This window comes from Pogoniulus pusillus, chromosome 24, assembly GCF_015220805.1.
Source record: "Pogoniulus pusillus isolate bPogPus1 chromosome 24, bPogPus1.pri, whole genome shotgun sequence".
In the NCBI taxonomy this organism is placed as follows: Eukaryota; Metazoa; Chordata; class Aves; order Piciformes; family Lybiidae; genus Pogoniulus; species Pogoniulus pusillus.
Window position 1 is genome coordinate 1,763,993 of NC_087287.1, and position 14,032 is coordinate 1,778,024.

General features: G+C 48.7%; 1 protein-coding gene across 2 annotated transcripts in view; it reads left to right on the forward strand.

The window, feature by feature from the left end:
- Positions 1-14,032, forward strand: part of NAV2 (neuron navigator 2) — a 196,266-nt gene that overhangs the window by 23,651 nt on the left and 158,583 nt on the right. The gene's annotated exons all lie outside the window — the stretch shown is intronic.

Consider the following 14,032-nt stretch of genomic DNA (forward strand, 5'->3'; position numbering starts at 1 on the left):
AGACTTTTCAGAGCCAACAATGGATTATTAGCGAGCGGATTTCCCCGAGCCTGCCCTTAGCGAGCGCTGCCCGGACAATGACTGCCTGCCCGAGTTCATTCAGAAGGGCTCCAACACCTGTTTCCTCCTGTTTGTCCAACAGTCCTATTTGGGAAGTGTTGGGAACTGGAATGATGTCTCATTAGAGCGTGGGGTGTGCTGGGGACAGACGTGTTTCTCTGCCACTGAAGACTTGCTGCTGAATAACAAGGGTATTGTTGGGCACTTTAATAGGGATGGTTGGCTGCCCGTTGGAGCTCCGCACAATGGCTTTCTCTGAAGGTTCAACTTAATATCAGCTCCGTGTCACCACGTTCATCTTCTCAAACTCCATGGTAATGCTTTGTGGTTAAAGAATTCAAATGCAAGGCAGTATGCCATCCCTGGTGTCTTTTGAAATCAGGCTTTGTCTGTGAAAGGCTGCTCCTCTCCCAGCTCTGCCGGCAAAGCCGGGGCACAGCGAGCGGGGAGGAACTCCTGCCGCGACGCTGCCAGGGGGCAAGAGGTCATGCATGGATTTTTACCAACTTCAATCCCAACCTTATCTCTTTCACTCTGCCTTAAAGAGAGATAGGAGGATGAAAGGCAGCTCCAAAGTCTTACTTTTTAATGGAATGAATAAATTCCGGTTACACCTGGCAACGCTGTCAGAGCTCAGGGGATCTTTGTCCCAAATCAAGTCTGGCTTAGGAAAGTCTATTAAATAAATGTATCTAAAAGCAACACAGACTTTTAATTAAGAGTATTAATTCATCTTAAAAGCAATTGGGAGGCACAGAATTTACGCTTTTCACCTCAGGAGCTTTGCTTCATTCAGATTTCAGAGTGCTCGTGGGTGAGCTTCTCTGCCCACCTGCAGCACCTGCAGCTGGCCCCTAAGGGGAGAAATCAGAAAGTGGTCCAAAGCTGAGCCCCTCTTCAGTTAACTTGGAAGCAGACAGCACACTGGGTTCAAGGAGCAAGACTGGAGCTGAAGAGTAGCTGAAGCCTATGTCCTTCCTTCCATATCTGGTGTTTGTAGCGGTGCCCTCCTTTGAGTGCCATGTTTGGCTCTACCCTGTTCCCTGGGCACTAAAGCAGCAGAGAAGGGTCCCAAAGAGGATTTTTTCCCCTGTGCTGCTGCACAGGAACCTGCCATCTTCTAAGACCTCTCCTTTGCTTCTCAGAGTCCCTGGTTTTGATGCCAAGTTGGGGTTTGAATGAAAACATTTGGCAGCTCAGACTGGCAGAGCAGATCATCAACAATCTTTTAAGAGGCTTAGGCGATGTTTGACGCTACCCTGACTTGTGCTGTGGGTCGTCTTGGCCCTTTGTACGGTCCTTAATCCCACAAGTGTCAAGCTCCTTGTGCCTCAGCTGCCTTGTTTTTTTGTCTGCAGTTGGTGTGGGTTTTGGAAGCAGAGCATAATCTTTCAGTCATGTTTAGCCAGGTGCCAGCACAGCGGTGGGAAGGCCTTGGGGTGTTTCCACTGTGTCAGCAGTGGGGAAGGGACACATTTCAGCTCAGCGAGGAGTGTGCACGGCAGGCACTGGCAGCTCCTCTGAGGGGCCGATGAGATGCTCCTACAAAATCCTTCCTGGCATCCCAGCCAGGCTTCTCCCTCCGAGTGCATTCATTCATTCATTCATTCATTCCTGGCTCTGTCAGCAGGTTATTGTCTCGGCCTGTGACCCTCCTGAGGACCATGCATCTTATGTTCAAACCCTCAATTGGGCTGTGACCTTCCCCTCCTTTGAATGTTGTAAGAGTGACCTTTCAGCAGGGTACTTGCTTATGTAGGGAGCTGACTGGGAAGATTTGGCTGTGCTAGGGCTTTGGTCCACGTTGGCCTGAAGTGAAAGAACAAGAGTCCTTTATTCTCAGGAAGGGGTTCAAATTTTACTTCTGTGGTTCCAATGTAACCTGTGTGTATAAAGTCTTTATAAACGCTTTCAACACGCAGCTCTTGCTCTGTGCGCAGCTATTCAAGCTGCCAAAAGAGTTGGTTGGGGGAATTCTTTTTTACAAGTGAAGGAAAATCATTACTGTTTGCTTCAATAATTATTCCTTTTGTCTTTATCGCCTGAAAGAAAATTAGGACTTGATAACAAACTTGAAGGAAATCCAAGCCATAGGAGCATAGCCAGTAAGGAGAGGATCTCAGTGAAGAGATGGATGTGTTTCTTGCAGATGGAGAGGTGTACAGGCAGGTTTTCAAATGCTTATTACTGATGTGTTGTTGTATTTCCTCAGCAGCATGCTGCGTGGGTGCATGGAACAGCCTGGCCAGGGAGACCAGAGAACTGGGAAAGACCTTGCCTAACAGGGGAGGGTTTAGCTGAGGAGATTATCAGTTTGGGTACAGCGGTTGGTTGGTTTTGGCTTTGGTTTGTTTTTCATGTTTTTGCTGCATTGTGAGAACAGAGTTGTTGTATTTACTCCTCTTGGCCCCTGCAGCCAGCTGTGGACCTTAGGAAGAGCTGTTACAAGTAGAGGGTCATGGATTTTGCAGGTGTAAACCACATCCTGAAAAGGAGCTGTGCAGCAGCCACTTTAAGGCTGGAGCCTCCAGTGATTCTGTGGCAGAAAGATGAGGTCTGAGTACTTTTGTGTGAAGATTGCATCTTTCTACAGAGATGCTGAAGTGGTTTACTCCTAGAAAATGATAGCGAGCTGCCAGAAGCTGTTAGCCATTTGATACACCTGTGGGCATTTCTTGCCTCTTCTCCTGCAGCCAGCAGTTATCTTTATGTGGCTTGCAATTGGTGTTTGGAGAGAGGCTGGGAAAAGGGCAGCATAGGGAACTGCTTCGAGCACAGAGGATTTATTCCACATTAGTTTGTGGCCTGGCAAAGCCAAAGCCACCAAAGCAATTGCCTGTTAGCCTCAGGCTTGGAGAATGCTGAACAAGGATGCACCTGTGCTGGGAGCTGCTGAGGTGCAGAGAGCTGCTGCTGGAGCTGCTGTGCTCTCCTCTTTCCCCATGGACCTCTCTGTCAGGTATGGCAGGCACCTTCTCCAGAGCAGAAGGGTGAGGAGCAACAGCCAAGTGCATTGCGTGATGCTCCTTTCCCAGTGGTGATTTCACAGGGCCTTGGGCAGGATCAGACTTGAACCTTCCCACAGTTCAGTGTCTAGACTGCTACTCAGGGCAAGATGCTGCAGGGAAACAGACCAGAGGTTTCAGAAGGATCCGAGAGGGAAGCTATGGAATAGTCTGGTGTTTACCTAGCTCTCTAATAGCTCTGTCTTAAGCCCAGTGTGTCAAAGTGTGGTATTTATTGCCGTTAAATGCAGCTGTTCTGGATACTCTGAATCCTCCTGCTAGTCTCTTGAAATGCAGAGGTTGTGTTGTGAAGCTGATCTGTGATGTTGCACAGATTGAGTCATTTTTAAAGGCAATACGTGCCCCTTTGCTCCATGTCCCTTTCACTAAGAGAAAGTCTTTCCCATCAAGCAGGCTGAAATACAAGCGAAAGCCTAAGTGGCAGCAGCCTGGAGTGCTCCAAATGCTGATAAAGGCAGGAGCTTTAGAGGCTGAGCTCTTAACAGCGCCAGGTTGTTAAACTCGAGAAACCTCCTGTAATTTAGTGATTCGCTCAGTACTCTGCGGCATCTGCCTTAACCAGGGCTCGCTTGGAGCTCTTCATTCCTGTTTTCCAGGACCTCTTTGCAAAGCTTTCCCTTTGCCTTTGCCTGACGAGTTACGTCCCTCTGCCCCAGCGTAGTTCAGACACCTCCCCGTTTCGCAGCCTGGTGCAGCGGTGGCGGAGGGACCCCCTCCTGAAGGGGTTAAAGGCGATTCCTCCTGCGGGAGCTGCCGGGGGAGGAGGGAGCGCCCGGCCCCGCTGCCTCCGCGCTTCGGGGTTCGGCACCATCCTGCCCCAACCTTCCCCGACCCTGCGCTTCCCCGGCCAGAGAGAGCAGCCGAGGATGAGCGGGCAGCAGCGGGGTGCCAGCCGGGCTGCGTTGGGCGGGATGCCTTTGTAGCAGCGCCTGGTCGGGGCTTCTGCGGCAGGTGCTTGGTGGGGACCGCGGGGACCATGAGTGTGATGCTGTGGCGGTGGGAACAAAACAACACTACCATGAAGCTGGTAAGGGTTTTGGGAATGTAACCTCGGAAAGCCTGCTCGTGTTGACCGGCTCAAAAGGCGTTTGCACGGCACTATCTTTCCTGCCTATTTCTTTTTCCCCGGAGCTTTTGTCTGGATGAGGAGCAGCGAAGGAGATGGGCTGGCGGGGCTGGTGCTGAAACCGCGTTCTCTCCGAGTGGAATGCTGTTTTGCAGCAGAGTTGCAGCCGGATCTGTTACTGATTAGTTCATCTTTTGGACCGCCCTAGGTTGTTTTGCGTCTTGTTTGATCCCAGTGGTTGAGCTCATTTAAAAGTAAGAACAGAAACGTGGGTTACGGGCAAAGCTTTCCCCTCACCTTCCTTTTTGCTTATTGTCTCTCACTTTTTCCTCTTGGAAGTAGCCTTGCTTTCTTCTTCCACTCTTGCTAGAATCCTTTTGTCAGCGGGCAGCTTTTTGGACCTTTGTTTTTAAAACCTCTCCCTCCCCAGCCCCCCCTCCTCCCCCTCTCCTTATTTTCTTTTTTCTTTCTTCCCGCCCCCTCCCAGTTTTTTCCCCTCTTTTTTCTCTTGTCAGGAAAGTTACCAACCCACTGTTCCTGTGGCTGCTCCGCTCCTCCGGCAGACAGTTCAGGAAGCCCACGTTTCTGCCTGTCTCTTTGAATTACTGTCCATGCCAAGGTTTAAACTCTGCTCAACATTTGGAGGGACTTCCTCCAAGCAGCGTTGTTGCTGTTGTGGTTTCAGAGCTATTTGATGCGCAGAATGCCGAGGCAGTGGCTGTCCGAGATAGCTCCTCATGTGCTTTCTCTGGCAGATTATTTAAACAAAGGAAAATGACATTTCTCTGCAGTTTCTGTGCAAAGGATCTAATTTCCCGAGAAGTTTATAATCAAGCTCAAGGATTTTCTACAGGTCTAATCCTTTGGCTTTTTATGTGAAAGCTCTGTTGACATCCGTGTGGGGGAGTCCAGGGTACCCGGAGCCCCTCGGTATCAGGCTCTGCGATCACCCAAGTGCACCTGGTAATTGAACAGTCTCTGCTTTTCCACGCTGTGCTCGGGAGGAATGAGGTGAGAAACACGTTTAAGGAGTGTTCCGCTCGAGATGGAAAAGCAGCTCTTCACCTATCTGCCATCAGATAGTTTCAGATAGTTCATGCATGAGTAGCCCCTGGAATAATGAATTTGTGAGCTGGCAGAGAAAGGGCTGCTGAGAGCGGAGGTTGCCAAAGCTTGGTTCCAGCCGAAGCTGAGCATTTAGGAGAGAAGTTTCCTCTCTTTTCATATGCAAAGACCTCTTCAGGAAGCTGTGTGCACAGGTGTATTAAACAGCCTTTGCATATACATGGGCTGTGGGACCAGCTGCCAATGGGCTCGGCAAACAGAGAAAGCACCTTGAGAGCTCAGCGTACTGAATGAAGCGGTGGACAGGATGTGAGATGAGGAATAAAACAAGCTGCTGGCATTCAGGGCACCGCGAAGTCGAACCAGTAGATGCTAGAAAAGTTCTGGGTTTACCAGCTCCTTTGTCGGGAGAAGGAAAATAAAAACCTCTTCATCCCATGCCCACACTCCTCCCTGTAAAGTGGGGGGCGTTTGTTTTACCTCCTGTGATTAGGGAAGTGTAGAGATGGCTCCTGTGGGGCTGCCTCCTTTGTGAGGGTGGTTTGGTGGCTGCTGGGGCAGGGAGAGCTATGGGTGCTCCTTGTTTCAGAGGGCTGGCAGGATGAGCTTGAGTTTTGTGCCTTGTGTCTGTACTGATAAATTGGATCAGAGTGTTTGTGGTAATAACTTAAAATGAAATTAAATCCTCAGCTAAGTGGGTAGCAGAGTAAATAGACCAGAGGATGCTCAATGAAAATGTCTTAGGCATCTGAAAATCTACACACACACACACACACACCCCAAATATTCTAATGGGCAACAACTAAAAAGAGGGACTGAAGGCCAGACTAAGAAGTTACATAAACCATGAAAATAAATCACTGTGTATCTTGCAGGAAATAAGACAGAGTGAGACATCCTCAGCTGCTTGCCTTGGTACTTGGCTGCTAATGCACATTTGCCTTTTGCAACGGGCAGTGAAGCTGTGCTGCTCCCTTGTTTTGCTGGCTAGGAGGTTGGACGAGACAGAAAATCTGTGGGATCTAAAGTTCCTCAGAGCTGTCCCTGTTTCTTTGGCCTAACCTTTCAAAGGATTTCAAAGTACTTCACCAGCAGTTTAAAGAGTGAGAACAACGTCCTGACTCCTTGCCTCGCTGCTGAAAGCTGGCACAGGCTCTGTCAACATTTGGGAGCGGGAGCAGAGGTTTTTGATAGCTGAGGATAAGGAACTGAACCAACATTGTGCTGGCTGGAGCCAAAGACAGAGGGTGTTGGTGAAGTCAGTGGGGCTGGTGAGGACTGAAAGGCTCTGAAAGATGCCTGCGATCACCAAACCTTTCTGCTTTCTCTGCACCCTCCTCCTTTTGGTCCCATGAAGTTTCTGAGGAAGAAAGAAAGAGAAAATGCTTGTCAGGGTTTGCATGGGGAGTGTGACCTGTGTGCCGAAGGTAACCAAAGACACGGGGTGAGAAGTCTGGGGGGTGATAGCAAGAGTCACTTTGTGCTTGGAAGCAAAGGACTAGGGAAGTTCTCTGGTTTGTAAAGTGGAGCTTTTTGGGTGGCTGGGGCTTGGCTCTTTTGCCTGCTGTTGTCACAGAGTCCCCCAGTCTCAGACCCTGCAAGGCTCAGTGAAGTTTGTGAAAAGGAGGACGTTGCTGTAAGTGCAATGCAGACATTGGTGTTGAAAGTCAGTGCTGGTAGCTCCTCCTCCAAAACACTGCTCTAGAATAGATTTTGGGGGGTGATGTTTCTGTCACATGCTGCCTTTGTTGCTGGAAGGGTCTCATGGTCTTCAAGAAGCTTGCAGATGTGGAGCTTAGGATATAGTGATACAGTGGTCATGGTAGCTGGGTTCTGGTTGGACTCAATGATCTCAGAGGTCTTTTCCACTCTTGAGAGGTTCTATGGGTCTGTGGTAACTGCTGATTTTGTTGCTGGAAGTCTTTCCTGGGCAACCATGATGAGCTTCTTGTCAGTCTTTCTAGAGCATCTTGATGTTACTCCTGGACTTTCAAAGACCAACCAGACCACAACCAAGATAGCTGAGTTAGCTCTCTTGGATACCTGAACAGACTGTAACTGCTTTCTAAGTTGTTGCCACCTCTCAGAAGAAAAGTGGTGAGCTTGAGTAGCATCTCATGGTGAGTGACTTGTGCAAGGCTGCTCACTCTGTCTGGCAGCAGAGTTCTTTATTCCTTGGCTTTTAAAAGCAAATATTGATTTCTGATTTTCCTTCTGTTCCAGGACACATGTAAAACCTTCCTCACTTGTTTTGTGTAGCTGTTATGAGTCAGCCACACACCTTACACAAACCCCTTTATTTAATGTAATCAAAACAAGCACCTTTCCCACTCACTGCTTTGCTGCTCTGAGAATTTGCAAGGGGTAATATATTGTTCTGGTGATGACTGAAGGCTGTTGCAGAAAGCATGGGATCCTTTTATGCAAGGTTTGAATTGTCCTGCTTTTGAGCAGCCTCCACTCACAGCCTCTGTGTACAACTGGGAAACCTAAGAATGTTCCAGCCTCTTCCAAGGTTTTCCCCTACTGTTCTCTCAGCAAAAACATGCTGAGTACCCTATCTGGATAGAACTGCCCACAGATAACCTTTCCAGAGTTTATTCTGTGCTTAGGGCCGGAGTTAGTTTGAGCCTGCAGGTAACTGGTGAATGAAAACAGTATGAATGTCTTCTCCAGAAGAAATATTCTGGGTCTGACATAGAATGATAAACCCATATGAAAAGTTTTATTTCTTTAGATGGGGCAAAAGAAACTTGATGGAAGAGCCACATTGGCGTCAGCAGGAGCTGGCATTTGATGGTGACATGTACCATCACCAGCAGTGTTTCAAACCCAGTTTTCAGGTGCACAAACACTTCAGCTTCTTAGGATTTTATTTAATGGAGTTTATCTGTGGCTCAGTTTGGGGAAGGAAGCAGCTTTTGCCTTTTCTCTCTTGGCGTTAGGCCAAAGAGACAACTGAACAGCAGGCTGCTCAACTCCCCCTGCTCACCTCTGTTCTTTCTATTTTCTGTTTATAACACTTGGGTGGTACTTACTATTAGGCAGAAAAACAAATCCTGTTTTGAGTTTTCTCTCCCTGTAGGTTTTTTCTGTGTCAATGTTAAGATGTTGGACAACATGAGAGAAGAAATGCACATTCTTGCACCTGTAATGTAGAATCATAGAATCAGTCAAGGTTGGAAGGGAGCACAAGGATCATCCAGTTCCAGCTCCCCCTGCCAGTGCAGGGACACTGTCCAGAGCCTCACCCAGCCTGGCCTTAAACCCCTCCAAGGATGAGGCTTCCATCACCTCCCTGAGCAACCCCTTCCAGGGTCTCACCACCCTCATGCTGAAGAACTTCTTCCTAACATCCAGTCTGAATCTACCCATTTCCAGCTTTGTTCCATTCCCCCCAGTCCTATCACTACCAAAAAAGTCCCTCCCCAGCTTCCTTGTAGCCCCCTTGAGATACTGAAAGGCCACAATAAGGTCACCTGGGAGCCTTCTCCTCTCCAGGCTGAACAGCCCCACCTCCCTCAGTCTGTCCTCATAGCAGAGCAGCTCCAGCCCTCTGCTCATCCTCATGGCCCTTCTCTGGACACCTTCCAGCACCTCCATATCCCTCTTGTAACAGGGGCTCCAGAACTGGATACTGTGGGATCAAATTCTTGTCATAGCAGCAGACTCTTGGTGTTGATGTGGATCTTGGTATGGGCTAGGTAAGAGAGTGTGATGCCTTCTGCTCATAGAATGAGGCTCAGCACCACCTCAAATACGTGCCAGGAGCTGAATGGTGCCCACTAGAGCAGTACCTGGGGTTTGCAGAAGTTAATGGGTCCTAAGTTAGGTAAAACACTGTGGGGTTTTAATGCTCTTGTTGGGAAAAAAAAACCCAGTTGTTGTTCTAAGGTTGTGCTTTAATTCAAAACTCTCCCTGTGAAGAGAGTGTTAAAAGATTTATTACTGTATAACATTTCTGTCCTGGTTTACACACAGCTTCCCCTTCTACTAAATATTTCCCTTTAATGCTCTTATCTCAATGTGCCTTCTGGACTCACGTGTGGCAGGGAGCAAAGGCAACAGACTTCTTGGGAGAAACACTTCATTCTGGGAGAGATTTTCAAGTGCTTAACTTAAAAACTGCAGCAGAAGAATTGCCAGGGCAGATAAGAGGTTTGGGAAGTTGTGATTTGGTAGACCTATTTCTGCTAGCTGACTTAGCTGTACTTTTCATTAAGTAAGGGGAAGAATCTCTGCAGTTCCTAAGCTTTTGCCATCTATATTAGTGACTTATAAGCAGTTTATTTGACTCATCAGAGCATTATCTTGTGGCTCACAATGGGCTTGATGTTGGAATCGGATCACAGCCTCTTACAGAGTTTTCCCAAGCAGAAAAGTTTGGAACCTCAGCCAGCTGATAGATGTCTGCACTGTAGGCTTAGTCACTGGCACTCTGCAAAGATTAAATGGCAAAGTGCAGTTCTGTGCTTCACAGGTTAGGAGATTTCTCAAAGACACGAGTGGAGATCATCATACCTTTCTCTAGAGTCACAGTCACAGAAATGAGGGCAGCAGATTGAGAGAGGGCAGTCTGCCTCTCTGCTCTTGTAAGATGGGGTTGTTCAAGAAAAGACTGGATGAGGCACTTGGTGCCATGCTCTAACTGACTGGCTAGGGCTGGGTGCTAGGTTGGACTGGATGAGCTTGGAGGTCTCTTCCAACCTGCTTGATTCTATGGTTTTACGATTCTATGATTCTAAGAACTTGGAAGCCCTCAACACAGGGAGGACATGGACCTGATGGAGCAGGGCCAGAGGAGGGTCACAAAGATGATCATGAGACTGGAGCACCTCTGCTCTGAGGACAGGCTGAGGAAAATGGGATTGTGCAACCTGAAGAAGTAGAAGGCTCCAGGGCTCCAGACCTAACAGTAGCCTGCCGGTACCTGAAGGGGACTACGAGAAGGCTGCAGAGGGACTGTGTGAAAAGGCCTGCAGGGACAGGACGAGGGCAATGATTTGAAATGAGAGCAGAGCAGATTGAGATTGGATGTTAGGAACAAGTTCTGCACCTTGAGGGTACTGGAACACTGCAGCAGGTTGCCCAGGGAGGAGGTTGAGGCCACATCCCTGGAGATGTTCAAGGTGAGGCTGGAGAAGGCTGTGAGCAAGCTGCTCTAGTGGAGGATGCCCCTGCTGACTGTAGAAGGATTGGACTGGATGAGCTGTGGAGGTCCCTTCCAAGCCATTCCATGATTCTGTACTCTTGACACAGAATCCTGTGAACAGAAAGCATTGTTAAAAAGAGACACACATCTTTGAGGAGGGTCAGCCAGGAGAGGACAACACAACTGAACTGCAGCATCAATCAGGCTGTGGAGAAGGTAAATTTCTTCCTAAGGGCTATCAGGAAAGATTCCTTAAACAGCAGTGAGGCAGTGTCTGTGCTATTTTTAGTTTAGTTTAGTTTTGGTAATTGTTTTGGTTTGTTTTTTGTTGTTGTTCTGTCCCTCAGAGGACACTGAGGGGAGATTAAAAATTGTAGAGGCTGCTCTAAAAGCCTTATTGTTCCTTGTCCTTCCAGTGACATGTGGCTGTGTGCTAACTGTGGTGGAGCACAGAGGGATGGGTGCAGATGGTTGGCATTTAGCACCATGCAGACTGAGGGATTTTTTTTTCCTAATTAATGCCAGATTTTAACGTAACAATGTAGTGATTAATGCAAGAGCATCTCTGTGTCTGTGGGCATAACATCTTAAAAGTACTGGGCTTGCATTCTCTTGGTCTGGCTGGAAGGATGCCCCCAGATCTTCCTCCCACCTCTGCAGCTCCGACACATGCTAGCTGTTAGGAATGAGTTCTTTATAGTGAGGGTGGGGAGACACTGGCACAGGTTGCCCAGGGAGGTTGTGGATGACAGAATCACAGAATGTGATCTTTGATCATCCACAACCTCCCTGGAGGTGTTCAAGGCCAGGTTGGATGAGGCCTTGAGTGACCTGTTCTCGTGGGAGGTGTCCCTGCCTATGGCAGGAGGTTGGAACTAGATGAGCTTTGAAGTCTCTTCCAACCTAGACAATTCTGTGATTCTATACTCAGCCTGTTCATATGCATCTGGGTAGTTTGGGTTTTTTTTGCCCCCAGCTCTTCTGCTCCTCTTCTCCCATGTTCCCAGGCAGAGAACATTCTGCTCTGTGAAGTTTAAATGAACCATGTTCTTAGAGGTTTTGTTCACAGGACAGGTTCTTAATTCACCAAATCCTTTCCTCTACCTTTTATCATCTGAATTCCTTCTCCTTGAATGCTGTACAAGATCTGAGTACAAGACAAGAGCTGTACAAGATCTGAGCTGGTGGAGTGAGTCCAAAGGAGGCCACAAAGATGATCCAAGGGCGGGGGCACCTCTGCTGTGAGGAGCACCTCGCTGGATGAGGCACTCAGTGGCAGGGTTTACTTAGCAGTGTCGGGTGAGAGGTTGGACTCAATGATCATAGAATCAACCAGGTTGGAAGAGACCTCCAAGATCATCCAGTCCAACCTAAGATCTCTTCCAACCTGGTTGATTCCGTGAGAGACTGAGGGAGCTGAGGGTGTTCAGCCTGGAGAGAAGACTCTGGGGGGACCTTAGAGCTGCCTTGCAGTACCTGAAGGGATCCTATGGAAAGCCTGCAGAGGGACTTCTCATCAGGGCGCCTAGAGACAGGACAAGAGGCAACAGTTTGAAGCTGAGGGAGAGCCTGGCTAGACTGGATCTTAGGAAGGTGATTTTGGTGCGAAAGGCCTTGTACTTCCAAGAGGCTTCTGAGCTGAGTAATTGTGTATCTTTTTACCAGTATCTTTTAAATGAGGTACCTAGAGAGCCTCAAGAGCGCTCTGAGCATCCGATTCCCATTAGTTGAGTGCTATCAATGTTGCAGCATCCTGCCTGCTTCTAATGGGATAGATAAGCACCTGTGAAATAGTTGGGCATTGTAAAGCAAGTTGAGTTTTCTCCCGTATCACAGTATCATCAGGGTTGGAAAAGACCTCACAGATCATCAAGTCCGTCATTTGTATTTTGCGACTTGCCATGGGGACTGTTTCCTTTTTGCCCCTTCCCTTTTTTCACTTCTTTCTTTCCCTCCACTCCTTCCTTTTTCCCTTCCTTTCCCCTCCCCTCATTCTTTTTCCCTTCCTTTCCCTCCTCCTCGTTCTTTTCCCCTTCCTTTCCCTCCTTCTCGTTCTTTTTCCCTTCCTTTGCCCCCCCCCCCCCCCTTTTTTTTCCCCCTCCTTAGTAAACCTTTGCAGTCCCTTTTCAGCAGCCCAAACGCACATACGTAAGGTGAGGAACTGAGCTGTCACTGGATTCGCTATGGAGTGTCAGGGTCAGCACTTGGACAGATTTGCCTAGATTCTGGCTTGGCTTTGGCAGGGGCATCGAAGACCACGCAGGTGCTGCTGCCTTTGAGCTCTGCGGTGCTTCTCTTGTAGAACTGGGAAGGCAGAAATGTTGTCTGGTTGATTTTTTTGGTTTGAGATGTTCTCCTGAAAAAAAACTGAGATGAGGAGAGGGTCCAGGACATTGGCTGCCAGGCTGCTAAGGGTGAGGTGTCTGGGTGACTTAGAACAATTAGTCTCTTCTGGCCTTTGGTTTTCACGAGCGAGTGTGGGCTTAGGAGCAGATTGTTGGCCTTTTGAGGAACATTCCAGTGTTGGTTTTGCCCAGAATCATTAGCGAGCCCACAGCTGTTGTGCTGGGTGCTACTGAAACACAAAGGGGCAGCTCCTCTGCTGGAGGCATCTCCTGTAAATCTGTCTGAGAAGCCTTACCTAAGACAGACAGGGACTGGGAAGGGCAAGAGGCTTGTAGGGGAATAAAAAGGTTTGTGGAGGGATGAAAACTTTATCAAGCAGTAGGAAGAGGAAATCCTTACCAGCCATTTGGGGCACCTTACTCTCATGCAGCTCCTCTCCAGTGCTCTGTGTTTAAAGTGCTGCAAGCATTGCTTGGTAGGCTTTGTTGAGAGAGTGACTGTATGCACTGAGGTACCCTGCCCCCACATCACCATGCAGCTTTATCTTTCTGTCCCCAGATAACCTGTCCTTAGCTGACTGGCCTTTGCTGCCAGGAGAGGAAGCCATCAGGCTTCCCACTTTCTTTGTGCAGTTGTATTGCATGGAACTGGCTCTGGAGTCACCAGTGGCTGAGCCCAGTCCTCGTAGCACTGAGGTCCACAGAGAAGCTGCAGAACCCATGGACTCTTCAGTAGGCATATGTTGGCGTGGGGCTGGCTGGGGCAGGCTGCACTAATTGTTCATGGAGAAGGGAGCCTAAAGGTGCTGCTGATTACTGGGTCATTTTGGGACCCACCTGCACTGCTAAGCCCAGCTGATTGCCAGGTGTGGCAGGTCCCTAGGAGGGTTGTCATTACCTTGTCCCTGAGAGCACATCCCTTGGGCTCCCCAAGGTGTCTGATGTTTGTGGTTGCTCTCAGCCACTGGTTGATTTTAAGCTGTAGCTCCTCAGGTGAGGACCACTTCAACGTTAGAAGACCTGTTTATGGTGGTACCTTCAACTGCAGTTTTAGATGTGTTTATGATCATGTAAAGACCTGAATTAATCAGGGGATACCTCTCTACTCTTGGAAACCTGTTTCTTCTTTGAGAGAACTAATCAAACCTTTTGTACTGTGTCCAGTTCTGGGCCACTCAGTTAAAGAGAGGTGTTGGAACACATCCAGAGGACAGCAGGGCTGGTAAGGGGCTTGGAGCACAGCCCTGTGAGGAGAGGCTGAGGGAGCTGGGGGTGTGCAGCCTGGAGAGGAGAAGGCTCAGGGCAGACCTCATTGCTG